This window comes from Giraffa tippelskirchi, chromosome 8 (genome assembly GCF_054371585.1).
Source record: "Giraffa tippelskirchi isolate mGirTip1 chromosome 8, T2T-mGirTip1v1.2.pri, whole genome shotgun sequence".
In the NCBI taxonomy this organism is placed as follows: Eukaryota; Metazoa; Chordata; class Mammalia; order Artiodactyla; family Giraffidae; genus Giraffa; species Giraffa tippelskirchi.
In genome coordinates, this window is record NC_137282.1 from 83118568 (window position 1) to 83136624 (window position 18057).

General features: G+C 43.9%; 1 long non-coding RNA gene across 1 annotated transcript; it reads left to right on the plus strand.

The window, feature by feature from the left end:
• The first annotated feature begins 122 nt into the window (after positions 1-122).
• LOC145517013 (uncharacterized) lies at positions 123-17612 on the plus strand. The gene is made up of 4 exons (XR_014061927.1): positions 123-1178; positions 1255-1368; positions 1468-1592; positions 17310-17612. It is a non-coding gene; the product is annotated as an uncharacterized LOC145517013 (long non-coding RNA).
• The last annotated feature ends 445 nt before the right edge of the window (positions 17613-18057 follow it).

Genomic DNA, 18057 nt, shown 5'->3' on the forward strand with positions numbered 1-18057 from the left:
ACTCCCTTTGTGTTGTTCAGTCACTCAGTCATGACCAGCTCTTTATGACCCCACAGACTGCAGCAACACCAGGCTCCTCTGTCCTTCACTATCTCTCAGAGTTTGCTCAAACTATGTCCATTGAGTCAGTGATGCCATCCAACCATCTTATCCTCTGTCACCCCCTTCTCCTCCCGCCTTCAATCTTTCGCAGCATCAGGGTCTTTTCCAATGAGCTGGCTCTTCGCATCAGATGGCCAAAGTATTGGAGCTTCAGCTTCAGCATCAGTTCTTTCTAAAGAGTATTCAGGGTTGATTTCCTTAAGGATTGTCTGGTTTGATCTTCTTGCTGTCCAAGGGACTCTCAGGAGTCTTCTCTAGCATCACAGTTTGAAAGCATCAATTCTTTGGTGCTCAGCTGTCTTTATGGTCCAACTTTCATATCCTTATATGACTACTGGAAAAGCCATATATTTGATTAGATGAACCTTTGTCAGCAAAGTGATATCTCTGCCTTTTAATACGCTATCTAGGTGTGTCATAGTTTTTCTTCCAAGGAGCAAGCATCTTTTAATTTCATGGCTGCAGTCACCGTCTGCAGTGATTTTGGAGCCCAAGAAAAGAAAGCCTGTCACTGCTTCCACTTTTCCCCCTTCTATTTGCCATGAAGTTATGGGACCAGATGCCATAACCTTCGTTTTTGAACGCCGAGTTTTAAGCCAGCTTTTCCACTCTCCACTTTCACCCTCATCAAGAGACTCTTTAGTTCCTCTTCGCTTTCTGCCAATAGGGTGGTGTCATCTGTATATCTGAGGTTGTTGGTATTTCTCCCAGCAATCTTTGTGTATGCATGCTAAGTCATTTCAGTCATGTCTGACTCTTTGCAACTACCAGGGATAACCTGCCAGGCTCCTCTATCCATGGGATTCTCCAGGCAAGAATACTGGAGTGGTGTGCCATGCCCTTCTCCAGGGGATCTTTCTGACCCAGGGATCAAACCCAGAAATCCTTAGCCCCTTTGAAATAGGATAGGGAAGTGATCTCTTCCTCCAGGTTTTAGGGAAGGACATGTGACAGGAAGCTGCCCAGCCCAGGGCATAGCTGGAACTGGCTTCTTTGGGCCTCAGTGGTGTCACCAGTGGGCAAGGCGATCAGAGCAGCTTGATGATCCCTGGACAGCACACCCATCACCTGAGCCAGTGAGTCTTCGGAAGAACAGGCATCTTTCAGCCTCCATATAAGTCCCTGGAGTGACACTGCCAGGCCTCTCCCCAGCTGATCTATTTTCCTTTCACAGTTGATGTGCTTCTTCGGGGTCCCCAAGACAGGACACCTGAGGTCCAGCCCTGGCTCTAGGCAGCCCTTTGGTACCAGACACCCTAGAATTGGGTGAGAGGTGATTGGGGAGGTGGCCCTGGAAAGGCAGGGGTGCCAAGCAATCCTCTTTCTGAGGCTTTCCACCTGCCCTGTCTCCCACCTCCCACCCAGCCTGCGGCTTCAGAGTCCCTTAGTCTGGACCCTCCTTCGTGAGCCCCTGTAAAGTGAGGCTTTACAACAGACAACCCAGAGGACTGTGCTCCAAAACTTTCTGACTCCCTCAATTGGAGAATAAGGTGAGAATAAGAGAATGTTACAACTTCTTGATTTTGTCTTGACTTGTCTTGACTTCCATGGAGAATCCGGTGTTTCTGTGCTTGCCCTCATGTTGCTCATTAGCTACAGTTAACTACCTCTCCAGCTTTCCCTGAGGTTTTATCCCTCACTTGATAGCAATTTTTCACAAACCAGTTTTTAAAAATCACCCACCAGTGTAATTTTGTATGTGTCTTCTGTGAGTCATGGAGCTGAGTCCAGCCGTGGCCAACTGTGGGTCTCCTCTCACCAGTTCCTCAGACACACCAGCTTCCAATGGGTACCTCAACAAAGTCACAGATCACTGCCTTCCCCGAGGACGTAGGAGTTGCTTCATGCTGGGAGTTTGAAATGACATGAAATTGGTACTAACTCTGCACTGTCCGGGTCCCATCCTTCCTCTCTGCCCCCTTTAACCACTTCCATCCTCATTAGCTCAGGGCTGGTGGCCAGAAAGCAGTCTGATAGCCCTAATGTGAGCTAAGTTGCCTCAGGATGTTTACTCATTAATATAAATACATTTTAATTTAGTAAAGGATCAAATGTGTATGAGGCTTTTTAAAAATTGTTATTTGGGGGAGGGATTGTTTTTACACTACTCGTGTGTACTTTGTATACCCTTTGGGCTATGCGTTTTTTTTTTTTCAAAGAAGAATTACAATGGCCATTAGGAAAAGTATACCCACTGTCCATTAGGAGTAAGAAAAAGGAAAGTAAATTATCTGAATGTAAACATGAAGCATTTAGAAGATTTTTATTAATAAGTTAACACATTATTATTAATAGTAAATAACAATTGGAACTTCATTGGCAGTCCAGTGGTTAAGACTCCATGCTCCCAATGCAGCAGGTCTGGGTTCGATCCCTGGTCAGGGACCTAAGATCCCACATGTTGCACAGTATGGCCAAAATCATAAATAAAAATAAAACATCATCAATTTCTAAAAAGCCCAATAAATTAAAATAGTTAAAAATTATTACATATTAATTTCTAAAAAGATGGAATATAAGGTTTTTGTACGAAACATGGTTCTAGGCACTGGAGAATTCTGTGATGATATCAAGTCTTTCTCTTTAACTCTCCAGATCTTTCTACCTTCTTCATCATTAATACAAATAATATCATTCAACTCGATGCTTATGTGGAGCCTTGAACAGGTGTCAGATTAATTTTGCTTTAAATCAGTAGTTCTAAACTGGGGCAGTTTTGCTCCCCAGGGGACATTTGGCAATGCCTGGAGAACCAAACTTGATGCTACTGGTATCTAGTGGTAGTAGCTAGGGAGACTGCAAGACATTTTATACAGCACAGGACAGCCCCTTTCCCCCACCCAACGAAGAATTACCCATGCCAAACTGTCAGTAGTGCTGAGGTTGAGAACCCTTGCTCTAAATCATGAATTTTTCACTGTTGGGAGCTAATGTTGGGAGCTCACTGGTATGAGTGCACTGAGTTTGGGCCCCAAAGATAAAAACATTCAAAAGTTTGTACTGCGGCTTGTAACTGTAATATCAAACCCTGTGATACGGCCCTGTCTTTGTGGATGGTACTCATGTTATTTGCTGAAAAAAATTCATCTTGATTCCTGTCTTGACTTGCTGTGTGACCTTGGGTAGATCACCTAACCTCTCTGGGCTTTAATTTCCTCATATAAAATGCAAAGTTTGCCACATATGATCTTGATGGTGCTTTTCCGTTTTCACGTTCTTTGCCCATAACAGTGAATGAAGCACGTAAAAGTTGCCCTTCCTGTCTGCTGGGTGCTTATCATCTAGGCTCCCTGCTCTGCCACTCCTTCAATTCAGGGTGACCTTCCCGCTTCCTCCTCCCATTACCTGATCAATTTCTGGGCCTCTGTTTATGAAAATGATACAATCCTAAGGCCCTGGGTTTCAAATAGCTCTTGGTAAGTTAGAACTCGATAAATATTTCATAGTTAAACCCAGAATAGCAACCTGGCTCCTCCCTCATATTAAACAGATTGAAAAATTCTCCACAGTGGGAAGTGGTGGGAAAAGAATATCTCAGCAATTGAAGACATATGTGGATGTGGCAGTTTTGCCCTCCAGCTATATCAAAGGGACAGGCTCCCAAAGTGGATTCAAGGATGACCTGCCAATATCAACGCTTTGGTCCATATGAATAGACTCAGAGGTAAAGCACGTGTATGTGTTTGCATTTTGGGAAGGAGTGACTTTGGCTTCCTAATTCTTGTTACAACTGCATCTAAACAAGTATGTTAATAAATCAGAACTCAGTTAATAAGCACAGTGTCTACATCAGTTTAATAATCTTGGCTTCTGACTTGAAGCCAAGTATGAGGATTAGAAAGAGTTGGTTGAAGCTGGTGCCTTCTGTGAAAGATAAAATTGGTGAAATAGAAACATCCTTCTGAGAAGTTAAAAAGCCTTCTCATTTACAACTAGCCTCTGGAGACATTAATAAAGACAGAACTCCGAAAGCCAAACAATTACAACCTTGTCCATAGAAATTTGTTCTTCTATTAATACAATGGATTTGCTAATAGTTGTTTAGTCTTGACCCTTAACAGTGATCACAGGTGGACAGAGAAGTACTGAGCCATGAACTCGGAGAAGCAGATTTGGAAAGCACTGGCCTGGGCCTGTTCCGATTGGCCCCTGACCATTCAGGAGCCCTTTCTCCTGCCCATCAGATTATTCTGGGCAGCTTTTCCCAAATCTGCCCCATTGTGCAGAACCTGAAGGCAAAGCTGGCACTTGGAAACCCCAGTTTTATGAATGTCTCAGTTACAGATTTCTGGTCTTAATTATGGAGTTGGAGAAGTGATGTGTGTTTTATAAGATTAGATTTTATACCAGCTACTGTAACTGGCAGGGCTCTAGCTCTTTCAGAGGCAGCCTGGCAGCTGGGAAGAAATGACTTTATGTGATGGGGCAAGGAGTCATCGGCGTGCTTGGGAAAAGGCTTTTAGAGAAACCTCTTTTTACTGTGTGGTTTATGTCTGCTAGCTGAGGATTTTGACTTAGAAAGGAAAAAAAGGTAAGTAAATGATAGAAGTGGGTCAGCTGTATTTTTAAAAGTTTGGAAGTTAATGATTTTATGACCATTCTGAGAAATGTTCCAGCGTAAGGTCTGTTACAACCAGATGTTTGCCTCATCCAGCACGTGTTATTGAGTCCCTATAACTGTCCCTGTGCCGTGCAAAGGGGATGCAGTGGTGAATCACCCAACATAGTCCCTGCACCCATGGGTCTTGCTGCCTAGTCTTTGCCCGGTTGCTTTCACTTAAATTATTGCTATACAGTCTTTAGTATAGCAATTGTATTATTTATTGATTGCCACAATAATATGTGAAACAGAGCATCCTGAAACCCAGTGACTTAAAATCATTGTTGTTTTTTTTTTTCATTAGGTCAGTTGGTTTGTAGGATGGCAGTTTAGGCTGGACTTGTTTGGGCAGTTCTTCTGGTCTTGGTTGGGCTCACTGGTATAATGGTTTCTAGTGGTGTTTAGCGGTTTAGTCACTAAGTCATGTCTGACTCTTTGCCACCCCATGCACTGTAGCCCACCAGGCTCCTCTGTCCATGGGATTTCCCAGGCAAGAATACTGGAGTGGGTTGCCATTTCCTTCTCCAGGGGGTCTTCCCCACCCAGGGATTGTACCTGAGTCTCCTGCATTGCAGGCGGATTCCTTACCAAATGAGCCACCAGGGAAGCCCCTATGTTTTCAAGAGTTGGCTGATTTAGGATGGACTCAGCTGGGAGATTCTTCTGGTCTCAGCTGAGTTCACTCACATACCAGTCTGACAGTTGATTGGCTGTTGGCTGGGGCAGTTGGAGTCACTGGGTCATATGTTTGGCATCCTCCAATGGGCTAGCTCTGGCATGTTTTCCAAGCAATCACAGATGAGCAGAAGCAAAAGTAGAAACACTTGAGCACTTCTGTTTAAATTTTGGCTAATGTCAGGTCTGTCTAATGTTCAAAGCAAGTCTCAAACTGATAATAAGGAGTGGGGAAATACGTGCCACCTTTTGGTTGGTAGAGCAGCCAAGTCACATTGCAAAGGCCAAGGATCCAGAGAGGGATGAAGTGCTGGAGCCATTAGAGTGATGAGTCTATCCCTGTGCTTGTCAATGGTATGGTCAACATTGTCTTTTTATTAGTAGTGAAGACAAATGGATGTATCTATGGTTATTTAAATATGTTCTTGCTTCAGCTTAAGATGAAACACTATTATCTTCAGTAGGGGAAAAAATTAGTCAAAAATACTTTTTAATGAAGGTAAAAGTACAAGGAAGAAAAAAAGATGACTTTAGAAAGTTTGGGATAGTGAGAGGACTTACTAGTTATGAAAGATAATTTGTTCTTGAGGAGGATGGGGAGAAGGAGTTAAAGGTCAAAAGTTAGGTTGGAAATAGATTGTGAAGGACCTTGACTTTCAAGCAGAGGAATCGGGACCTTTTCTTATAATGTGAGTAATGAACACGTGCTAAGTCGCTTTAGTTGTGTCCGACTCTTTGCAACTCTATGGACTGGAGCCCACCAGGCTCCTCTGTCCATGGGATTTCCCAGGCAAGAGTACTGGAGTGGGTTGCTGTGCCCTCCTCCAGGGGATCTTCCTGACCCAGAGATTGAACCCATGTCTTTTATGTCTCCTGCATTGGCAGGCGGGTTCTTCCCACTAGTACTACCTGGGAATCCCCAGTGTGAGTAATGGGAAATGTTAATATTAAAACAAAAGGAGTAGAAATTGAAAATGACTTTCGAGTTAAATAATGTCAAAGTGTAGACTCATCTAACTGCCTGTTTTCAGCTTTTATTAAAATGCTGACATCAGTGGGTGGATGGAAATGCTGTAGTATGGGGGTTTGGTTCCATATAGTTTACATGAAACAAAGTACCTCAGTTCACTCACCTGGTTGGTCTAATGGCTTTGCTCTTTTTTTAAACCTTCATGTGAATGTGTGTGTTTTTTTGCAAGGGGAGCAAGGTAAGTATAGATAAGTTGAATTGATGATCGTCTTCTCCAAATGCAGGAAAAACACTTTTAAATAAACAAAAAATAAATTCTACCACTAGCACAGCAAGATAGATCAATCTCTATCTCTATACTTAAACCTAGTAAATGACGCGATGCTGAAATGTTCATTAGTATGTTGATATTTTTTACAAGTTACTTTACAGGGTTGAAGTTCATGCTCAGCCAAACTTTTCTGAAGTTGACATTTGTGACTGAGACAAAGCATTTTTCTTTTTGTCAAACCGAAGCAGCAAGATCATTGCAGTCGAGCTATGATTCTCAACCCGGGCTGCACATTAGAATCATCCAGGGAACTTAAAAAAAAAAAAAATCCAGTGTCTAGAGTCTCTGAGTTTAGGGCCCAGGTGATTCTAGTATACAAGCAGGAGTAAAAAACAGAACGATGGGCAAATAAACAGAATCTCGGTTTGTGAACATCCCTGGTTTGGGCTTTTCTCTGCTGGGGCTTTTAACTTTCACAATATGTTTTCTGCCAGTGCCTTTGCACTGGAAGAAACCACCCCATCCCTGACTCTAATCCTCTCTGTAGCTGTGGTTTTCCCTGGAAGCCACTACAAAGCAAAACAAGTTCCCTACAACTGTGCTTTGCATTGTCCTCCATTGGTTTCTGCTGCCTACCTACCACCTTGCCTGTTGGTGTCTGCTCCCTGGTTACCCACGTGTGAAGTGATGGTGCAGATCAATGCCAGGGGCTCCCGGAAGGCTAGCACACTGGGTACTGTGACTGGTACCCATAAGCCTGCACTTGGTCCTTTTCAGTCAGCTTGCTCCTAGGGTGGCATGAGGACTCAACAAGATAATGCATATGTAATGGCGGATTGAATGGGCTGGACTCGCTGGGCAGAAGCCAAATCACGTTCTTCTAACTCATCACTGCTTTTCACAAGAGTTCTTTTGGCTTTTCCTTCCCTGTCCCTGGGAGATTCCATAGATGTTTGATCACTCTCAAATATTTTAGTCTTGCTTTCCAGTATTGAAATATTACGATTGAACTAAACATTTCAAGTTTTTGTTTTTGTTTTCCTCCAGTTCAGAACTCTAGGTCTGACCAAGCCTTGGGAACTTGCAGTGGGGAAGGGTAGGGTGTGTTTTGTTCTATGTTTTCTCTTTCTTATTGTTTCTTTCCTCTTCTGCCACTTATGGTGCTGCTGCTTGTTCTTTGGGGTTTTAGTCCAGTGTTGATATAGCTGAATTCTGGGGCTGAGGCCCTCTGGGTGTCAGTTCTCAAATCTTAGCACTCTCTCTTGGAGTACTTTCATAGGTGTTAAGAGATCTCCTTTCCCTAAAGTGGTATCAGGCACTGCCGACTGACTGTCTTATTCCCTGACTCGGGGGCTTACCCTCCTATGGACCAGGTCTGGTTCTCCTCTTACCAATCTCCCCTTCCCTCTGAGCACCTGGTTGTGGAATCACCTTACCTCTGGGGCTGGATCCTTTCTAGGTGGCTCAAGAGTAGCTGTCCTCCATGGTGTCAACTGCTCCTGGGAGATATTTTTGTATTCTTTGCCTGCCCAATTCTGGAAGGGCGGGCTGCCCTCAAGCTTTTACACGTCCTGCTCTGGTTGTGGTGCTCAATGGCTCTGTTTCTGCAGCTTCTTGATTATCATGCAGTTGGGGCAAGAGTTAATCTCTCATTCCACCCTCTAAGGTGTGGTGGCAGTGGAGAATGTCTACCCCTGCTTCTCAACTGAAATAGACAGGGTTCTCTACATATAGGGTCACAACTCTGTTCCAAGAAATCCATGCTCCCTAATCTTCCTTTGATTATGTTTTATTTCCTCTTGTGTACTGGCTAAAGGTAAATGATGGTCACAGAATCAGCCTTTCCTCCTCTTTTTATATTTTGAAACAACCCCAGCCTTTCAAAAATGATTGAGAGGATACTACAAAGAACATTTTTTTCTCTGAACTTTTTAAGAGTAAATTTCCAACTTGTATCCTATCACCCTGGAATATTTGAGAAGATGTTTCCTAGGAAAAAAACCATTTTCTTGTGTGAGCATCAAAATCAGGAAATGAATACTGATACCTTGCTATCCTCTACTCCTCAGACCCCATTTAAGTTTTGCCAATTGTCCTAATAATGTCCTCACAGCAAAGGGATGGAGTTCAGAACCACAGGCTGCATTTGGTTGCCATGTCTCAGGCCTCCTTCAGTCGGGAACACGCCTTGAGTTTTAGCACCTTGACACTTTGAAGTTCAAAGGCTAGTATTCTATAGCACACCCCTCAGTTTCAATGTCTGATGTTTCCTCATGGTTATATCCAGATTAGGCGTTTTGGCAGGAATACTGCAGCAGTTAGATTATGTGTTTTTCACTGTATCTTACCAAGTGCTACAGATGCCTCTTTATGCTATGACTGGTGTTGCTACCTCTGATTACTAGATTAAGTTGGTGTCTTCTAGGTTTTCCCACTGTAAAGTTACTCTTTTCCCCTGTGTAACTGATATGTATTTTGTGGGGAGGTGTCTTGAAACTGTATAAATGTCTCATTTCTCATCAAACATTCAACTGTTTCATCTATTTGTTTATATCTGTATAGACTCATGATTTTTCATTGTATTAAGCACATTCTAATCCTTCTTAATTGTTGTGATGTGTAAATGGTCCCTGTTTTGGCCCCTGGGATCAGATTCAAGCTGACTGCGGCATTCCTTTCACATGAACCTTCCTTTCACAAAGAATGTGAACTCATTCTTTGAGTGCTCTAGGCTCAGCCCTACTTTCTGCCCCCAGTCATGCAATCAGCCATTTCTTCAAGGAATCTTGTTCTCTTTTAGAAGAAAATAGAATTTAGAAGACAAGATCTGTGTGCTAGGTGTACATATTGTTATGGGGTGGGGGGTGGGTATTGCTGCTCCCCAGACTTCTCTATGGCCAGAGCTAGAGTATATGTATACATACATACATTCACACAGATGTCTTCAGCTGGAATCCAACACCAGGGGTTATTCTAGCTTTCTCCTTCTCTGTATTTCTGTCTTTTCTAACAATAAGAAACCTTGCTTCCGTTAGCAATATATTTATTGATTTGATCAATGCCCTGTGATATCTCCTATGTCTGCTATCCCATCCCTGAAGGGGCCACCCTCTTCAGTCTGTTCAACTTCTGGTACCCTGCTCTGAACCCCTGTGGCTCCCTGCATCTCCGCTACAGAACCACCTTGTTCTGCCCTAACTCATGGCTTTAGGACTGAATTGTTCAGAGTGCATGCTAAGTCACTTCAGTTGTGTTTGACTCCTTGTGTCCCCATGGACTGTAGCCCACCAAGCTCCTTTGTCCTTGGGATTCTCCAGGCAAGAATACTGGAATGGATTGCTGTGCCCTCCTCCAGGGGATCTTCCTGACCCAGGGAATGGAAATTCAAGTGGCCATTGAATCAGTTTTGAGTCACCAGTTAGCGAGTCACATAGGTATTCCTGCACAGTGTTCCTCACCTATCTGGTGTTCATAAACACCCAGAGGATCCATGTGGAGGTTTCAGAGGGTCTGTGAACTTAGATGGAAAAATTTTAACTTTGATGGGAACTAATTATACCTTTATTCATTAACTTCTAACTGGATGTTATCATTTCCTCCAATTATGAATGTAGGCAACACTATGACATCAGCAGCGCCTGTGACTTTGTCAACAGAAATCACACGTGTTTTCATGTCACATTACAGCTGGTGCAGCAACTATTATTTATGCTCATCACTACTCTCAAATTATGTTCATTATGAGATTCTCCTTTCGATCTTATTTGTTGTGATAAAATAAAGACATCTGCATGTTATGATATTCCAAAGTTATTTTAAAATTATTTTGAAAATTGTTTTTTATCATATTTAGTGTCCTTTATAATCCTATATATTGTGTGCATCAAAAATAATTGTCCTGAAGAGAGGTCCACGGTCTCCCCATATTGCCAAAAGGATCCAAAGGAATAAAAATGTTTAGAACTTTCAGCTTAGTACTTCTTGCTTGAATATGAAAGTGTTTTCCCTGAATGAACTGGATGATAAAATGTCCCTCTAAGAAACTGTGTGGCATGCCTTGAAATTATTCCCCTGGTAGGTAGAATGTTGGCCTTCTCTTGTGGCTCAGCAGTAATGAATCTGCCTGCCAATGCAGAAGACACAGGTTCAACTCCTGGGTCAGGAAAATCCCCTGGAGAAGGAAATGGCAACCCACTCCAGTATTCTTGCCTGGAAAAATCCCATGGACCGAGGAGCCTGGCAGGCTATAGTCTATGGGGTCACAAAAGAGTCACGCATGACTTAGTGACTAAATAACGACAACAGGTAGAGCGTCCCTTCTAAACAATAGCAGTAGTAATCTCCTGGCACATCTGGCCTGTTCTGCCTGCTGGCTGAGTGTGTTCCTCAGGCCAGAGGCTGCCCTTGGGGAGGGAGATGTAGGAAGCCATTGCTGGGAAGGAGGCTGTCTGCAGGTGACCTTGGGGACAGGCTGAAGAATATAGATGGCCCACCAGCTGTGTTGGCCACCCCCACATCCTTCTCTCTGACCCTCAGTTTCTTCCTCTGTAAAATGAGAAGGGACAGTCTGCAAGGTCCCTCCTTGAGTCTCGAATACAATTTGAAGCATATGCTTGGCCCTGGAGAGGGACGGAAGGCACAGCTGGAGTGGAAGAGCCAGGCACTTTGCATCCTCACATGTGGTAGGGTTGAGTGCACCTCTCTGGGCTCCTCTATATCCTCACCCTCTTCTCCCTGCAGTGCCAGAGTTGAGAGGAGGAGGAAGGTCTCAGAGCTGTAACGGGGTGGCTGGCAATCAGCCACGTGGGGGTGAGACTACCCCTCCTCCTCTTCCTCGGGGACCCAGAAAGATTATTCTGCAAACGAGCTATCCCATCTCTGATCACTCTTCCCAGATTGGGTTTCTAGAGCTTCCCAACACTCAGGTTACTGCCTGGTCTGGTTCAGGGTATCATTTTCTGTGACATCCTCTCTGTAAAGCCTCTTGGGCACTCTCTCCCGAGAGGTTCTTGACCCACATACTCAGGGAGTGGTTGAACCTCCTGGGCAGAAAAGCAACATAAAGTGATGTGTGAAGCAGGAGGTGTGGCAGAGGACCTCTAGGGCCGCCGTGCCTACTGTTTTGTCTGTTGGGACTCTGTGAGACTAGCAAATATCAATATGTTAGAACTGATGCAGCCAAATGGGTGTTGTCCGTCCAAGTGGCCATACTGGGAGTACCATTGCTGAAAACATGAGTTGCTTTTTTTTCCCTTTCCCAGAATTGTTTTTACAGAGCTGGTTTATTAACCAGAAAAGAGAACTGCTCATATTGCATTATCTTCCCATCTTGCTTGAGCAGAGACACTGTTTTACTTTATTTACCAGGCTTCAGTCCAGGTGGCTTTTTGATTATTTCCAAAAGTCTAATTTACCTACTAGGGCTGAAGATAATAAATACCATCCGCAGAGTTCTTTCGGTATTCCAGACACCATGCTAAACATACTTCATGAATTTTCTCATTGACAATCCTATGAAATATTGAGTTGACCAAAAAATCCATTCAGGTTTTTCCATAACATGTTAAGGAACTTCTGGGCTAATGCAATAGTTGCAATGTCTTTTTCATTTTTGTACATCAATAAGCTGAGGTATAAAATAGTTAAGAAACTTGCTTGAAGTCACACAGCTATTAAAAGTAGAAAATTTGAGACTCAAATCTGGCAGGAAGACCAGATTTGGGACTCTAAAATACTGATGAACTTCTTATTAAGGAGTTATTAATCCATTCCATAATATTATGTGCCGGGAGATAATCAGGGCACTGAGGATTCATCACTGAATAAGACAGATGAAAATTCCTGCCCTTTGGGAGCTTAAATTCTAGTGCAAGAGACAAAATTAAAGAATTATATACGAGGGCTTCTGTGGTGGCTCAGACGGTAAATAATCTGCCTGCAATGTGGGAGAACTGGGTTCGATCCCTGGGTGGGAAGGAAACCATTCCCCAGAGGAAGGCGTGGCAACCCACTCCAGTATTCTTGCCTGGAGTATCCCCATGGACAGAGGAGCTTGGTGGGCTACAGTCCATTGGGTTGCAAAGAGTCAGACTTGACTGAGTGACCAAGCACACACACACACAAGTGAATTACATGCTGTAATAGAATATAATTTAGAAAAATAAAAGAAAGGTAAGGGGGATGGGATGACTAGGTAGGAGCTGATATTGTGGACGAGGTGGCCTGCATATGTCATTTGAGAAAAGATTTGAAGTAGTAGAAGGAATGGATGCGCTGTGCTTTCCAGATTAAATGGTTTCAGGCAGAGGAACAGGGGCATGCCTGTTACCTTTTTGGAACAATTGGTTATACCTCCAATTTGAAGGGGCTGCTAGAACACTGTGAAGACTTTGACTTTTACCCTGAAATGGGAGGGAAACTGTAGGATTTTGAGCACAAGTGTGACATGATTGGAGTTCTACTTAAACAGGACACAGTTCAGAGAATAAGCATAGAAGGACAAGGACAATTACCTGTTATTACAGATAGACATAACCAGGCCCTGAAGCAGATAGGGCCAACAGATGTTGGTGGTTCAGACGGGACCTGGAAAGCATGTCTTTGCTGTCAGAAGTTTGCTACCAGGTGTGTTAATTTTTCTCCAAATTGGGTGAAGCCTGAGTAATGAGAATTTGGAAGCCTGGCCATGTCTCATTATAATAAAATATTTAGAAGCCGAAGGACAAAACAAGAGAAGGTGGCAGAGAAAACAGTCTTCAGTGTGGCTGCTCCCAGGGCTCCCAGTGGAACCTTGAAACAGGAGTTCCATAGGAGGAGGCTCTAACCTAGGAAGAGATGCAGACAAGAGAGAACCTGAAACAGGTTATAAGCTACAAACTGGGAAGATGGAGAAAAAAGAAAAGTAGGACAGCTGGTAGATCTGTGCAGATCTGGATCCTTTGATTCCCAAGGACACTAGTGTCAGTGTTAGCACAGAGCAGACAAGGGCCCATGTAAGGCACAGGGCATAGGCAGAGTGTGGCCAGAGACTGGTGCCTGAAGGCCCATTTAGAGTAGGAAGGTGGAGCAGAAGAGGAGCCCTTGTGGTTGGACATGGGCAGGACTTAGGATCCACAGTTTGGAAAATCAGGCAGAGAGGAGCCACCAGTGGTGCATCTGGGCTGTGATAATTGAGCTCAGGACTCTGGCCTCTGCCCTGGTGTTCTGGAGCTTTCCTCCGGGCCTGGGCTAGCTGTTGGCATGAGGCATGATTGTTCGGACCTGCAGCGCTAGTGTTGCAACTCGACACTAACCTAGCCTGAATGCAGAGGTTTTGAAATATTCCTAGGGTGAGTTCTGGTTTTTGTTAGTGGCTCAGGAAGTTTTAACTAATGACTAACATGGGGTTTTGGGTTATCTGTCAGTTTCTTTTATCCACACACTCTCTTTCCTGTTGGCAAGGAGAGAGAGAGAGAAGGTCAGAGGGAAGCTGTTGGGTTTGGGAATGCCAAACGTGGAATCAGGGAGACCCAGGGGTCATCACAGTGCTGTTGGCAGAACAACAGCCTTCATGGGGCTCATTCCAAAGTTCCCTCTTGGACATGAGGCTGGAAAAAGGAAGGCGGAAATGAGAAAATAAAACCATGCCTTGTATTATCAGAGGATAGCAGACTTAGTCACATTTAGTACAAAGATGATCTGGCTTATTGCATGTAAACCACATACCAAACTTTGAGTAATGGGAACAGTCATGAAGGAAGAGAAAGGAAGGTGCTGCTGATGACTGACAGAGTGGTAGGACCCCAATCAGCATCCTTGGAGAAATGGGGACCTGGAATATCTGCTCAGTGCTGGTAATGGAGGTGATGTGTCACCTGCCTCCTTGAGGACCAGGGAAATGAGTTCAGCCTGCTCTCCCTGATGCATTGTTTCTCTGATGTTGATATATATCCACGTACTGCTGTGAGGGCTTGACTACTGGGGACAACCTCCCTCCTCAGCTCTAGGTCAGCAATATTTCCTTAGTTCAGAGGACTTCGGACACCAACTTCTGGTTTTGCTTATTCCAGCTCTCCTGTGAGCATCAAAGAACATAATCATGGTTCCTGAATGTTTGAGTTTGAAGGGACCTTGGCAGGCACCTCATGCATTGTGGTAATGATGAGAGTCGAGAACCAGAGAGGCCCAATGGCTTGACCAAGGCTCTGCAGCTCGCTGGTCCCAGAATATGTACTAGAACTCACGTTTAGCTTTAAAAAACCTTAGCTTGGTTTTCTTTCCAGAAAATATTTATTGGGCACATATTAGATGCTAGGCATATTGGTGGGCAAGACAAAATCCCTTACAGTCTGGCAGGGGAGATGATCATTAACCTAGTAAACCCATACATAAAACAAGTATAAATAGTGACAAGAGCCAAGGAAGATAAACAGCAGGGAGACCCCTGAGGGTTTCACAGTAACTGAAACTAGCTGAGGGTTTCAGAGTAACTCATTTTTAGACAAAGGTCAATGAATTCCTTGCAAGGCTGCTGACCTCTCCTGGCTTCCCCAGGTAGACCAGGACATCACCATCTACCCAGCTGGTGGCTCAGCTTCTAATCTGAATCGTTTTTGATGCCTCTCATTTTTTTAAAAATTAATTTTATGGGGTATGGTTGATTTACAATATTGTGTTTCAGGTATGCAGCAAAGTACTTCAATCATAAATATACATATAGTCATTCTTTTTTAGATTCTTTTCTCATATAGGTTATTCCAAAATATTGAGAAGACTTTCCTTAGCTATACAGTAGGTCCTGGTTGGTTATCTACCTTATATATTAGTGTATATATGTTCATCCCAAGCTCCCAATTTATCCCTCCCTCCTGATTGCATCAGCAACTCAATGTAGACCAGTTGTCCTAAAACTGTCCCCTTATTTCCACTTCCTCAGCACACACTGCCCCCTAGCACTAGCCGCCACCATCCTCTTGCACTCGGACAACTGCAGTGGCATATGCTACTCTTCCCCTACAGTCCGTTCTCCATGCTACAGCCAGACAGATATTTTCTTTTGTTTATAACATTTAAAAAATTTATTTTTAAATTTATTTTTATTGGAGTATAGTTGCTTTACAATTGTTGTGTTAGTTTCTACTGTACAGCAAAGTGAATCCACTCTATGCATACATATATTCCCTCTTTTTTGGATTTCCTTCCCATTTAAAAGAAAGAAAGTGAAAGTGTTAGTCTCTCAGTTGTGTCTGACTCTCTGTGTCCCTATGGACTGTAGCCTGCCAGGCTCCTCTGTCCATGAAATTCCCCAGGCAAGAATACTGGAGTGGGTTGCCATTCCCTTCTCCAGGGCATCTTCCCGACCCAGGGATTGACCAAGACTCTGCAGCTTGCTGATCCCAGAATATGTACTAGAACTCAAGTTTAGCTTGCATTATAAGCTCAAGTCTCTTGCATTACAGGCAGATCCTTTACTGTTTGAACCACCCGGGAAGCCCCCTCCTTCCCATTTAGGTCATCCCAGAGTAGTGAGTAGAGCTTCCTGTGCAATACAGCAGACAGATCTTTGGGTTTTTATTTTTTATTTATTAAAAATTTCTATTAATTGTGGTAAAAGTCACATAATATAAAACATACCATTTTTAACTGTACAATTCAGTGGCACCAAGTACATTCACATTGTTGTACAACTCTCGCCATCAGCCATCTCTTGAATTTTTCACTTTACTAAACTGAAACTGTTTCCATTAAACACTAACTCCCCACCGCCCCATCCCCTGACCTGTAGCATCTAAAAACGTACTTTCTGACTCTATTCTAAGCAGACAGATCTTTTAAAACATAAATCACAACTTGTCACTCACCCAGCAAACGCCCCAGCCCCCTACCACCAGGGCACCTCCTCATACCTGGAATGAAGTCCAAGTCCTGCCCCATTTTCCCACCTTCCCCTCCCTCTCTCTGCTCCAGCCACATTGACCTTCTTGCGATTTCTTCTGCACTGCAAGCCTGTCTAACATAGTGTTTGGAAAATAACAAAAGAGGTAGTTCCTTGCTAATGCTTCATCTTCCATACATCACTGACCATTAAGTAGGGTGACCATATGGCTTGGGCCAGTGTTAGCAGCCACTTTTACTCTCAAGAATGTCCCAGTTTGGGCAATGAGTTATGTGGTCATCCTGTCATCAAAGATTTGGGGGTAATCTGTACATGGCTTCATACTTCTCCCCTGCCTCTCTCCCTTCCTCAAATGTGTATAGAGTAGCTGTGAGGTACCAGACATGCACTGAGTATTAGAAGGTGATGATAACTGAAAATAAATGAGCCTTGGTTATGCCCTCCAGGAACTTTCAAACATCTGCACAAACATTGAAAAATAAAACAAAGTTACAGTGATGTGACCTAGACATTTTCAGATTCAGTGTTTGCTATTCTATAGACAAAATGGTTCGAAATTGGCTTAACGTTTTACAGTTTACCCAGATGTTTGGCACCACCTAGACGTGGCCTGACTTCCCCCTCCCCACCAGGCACTCTCAGCAACCCCCCTCTTCCTCTCTTGCTTGTTCCCATTACTCAAGGCTTGGCAAGTTTCAGGCATGCGTCATGCCAGAACTTCTTCACATGGAACGTGATTAAGACCAAGGCCTTGGGTCTTTCCTGCCTTCTGACAATTCACCACATAATTTTCTTGTTCTTTCTCTGTTCCTTCCAGACTCAAGTCAGCCCAGCGGGATCTAAATTAGCTTCCTGATGGCCCCTGTATTCCTGCCAAAAGTCTTTCTGATGGCTTGGCCTTTGAGTTCCGTGTATTCCGGCTCTCTGTGGTGCCCTTGGGGAAGCACTCTGAGGCTTCTCTGCCCCTGGAGTGCTGTTTGTCTGCCGGACTCCACTATCGCAGGGGAAGGAAGCCCACCCTCCACGTGGGAGCCCAGAGAGACTCCATGTGTGGTTCTGAGAGAGGTCAGGGTGGGGGCGAGGATCAGGAACACCTAACATAGTCTTTTTGGAGAAGTGCTTTCCGGTGGTCTTCTATCCCTCCTCTTGGCTTTGCTCTGTGTGTTGAGTTGGTGACTATTTACACAGGATGGCATGAAAGAGGCGAAATCTCACTCCCCCCTCCAGTGATGCCTCGTTAGCCTACACAGAATTCTTAGAATCCCACCTCTGGTTTCACTGTCTGTTGATCTTCTTGATAAGAGGTAACCCGTTAGCTAGTAAATGCATCAGGTGATATTAAGTTAACAGGGTGACATATCACCACCTATCACCTTTAGGAGCAAAGGACACAGAAGACTGCTATATTTTTGATGAGAATAGAGAGAGTTCAAAGGGAATTCAGGGTTATGGGGCTCCCTATAGGGCATGGGGAGCACCTCTGGGTCAAGATCAGGCATTTGAACATATGAGGGAGGGTCCTAGAGGAGATGCAGGCATGCAGACAGAATGATGGAGGAGGTTTA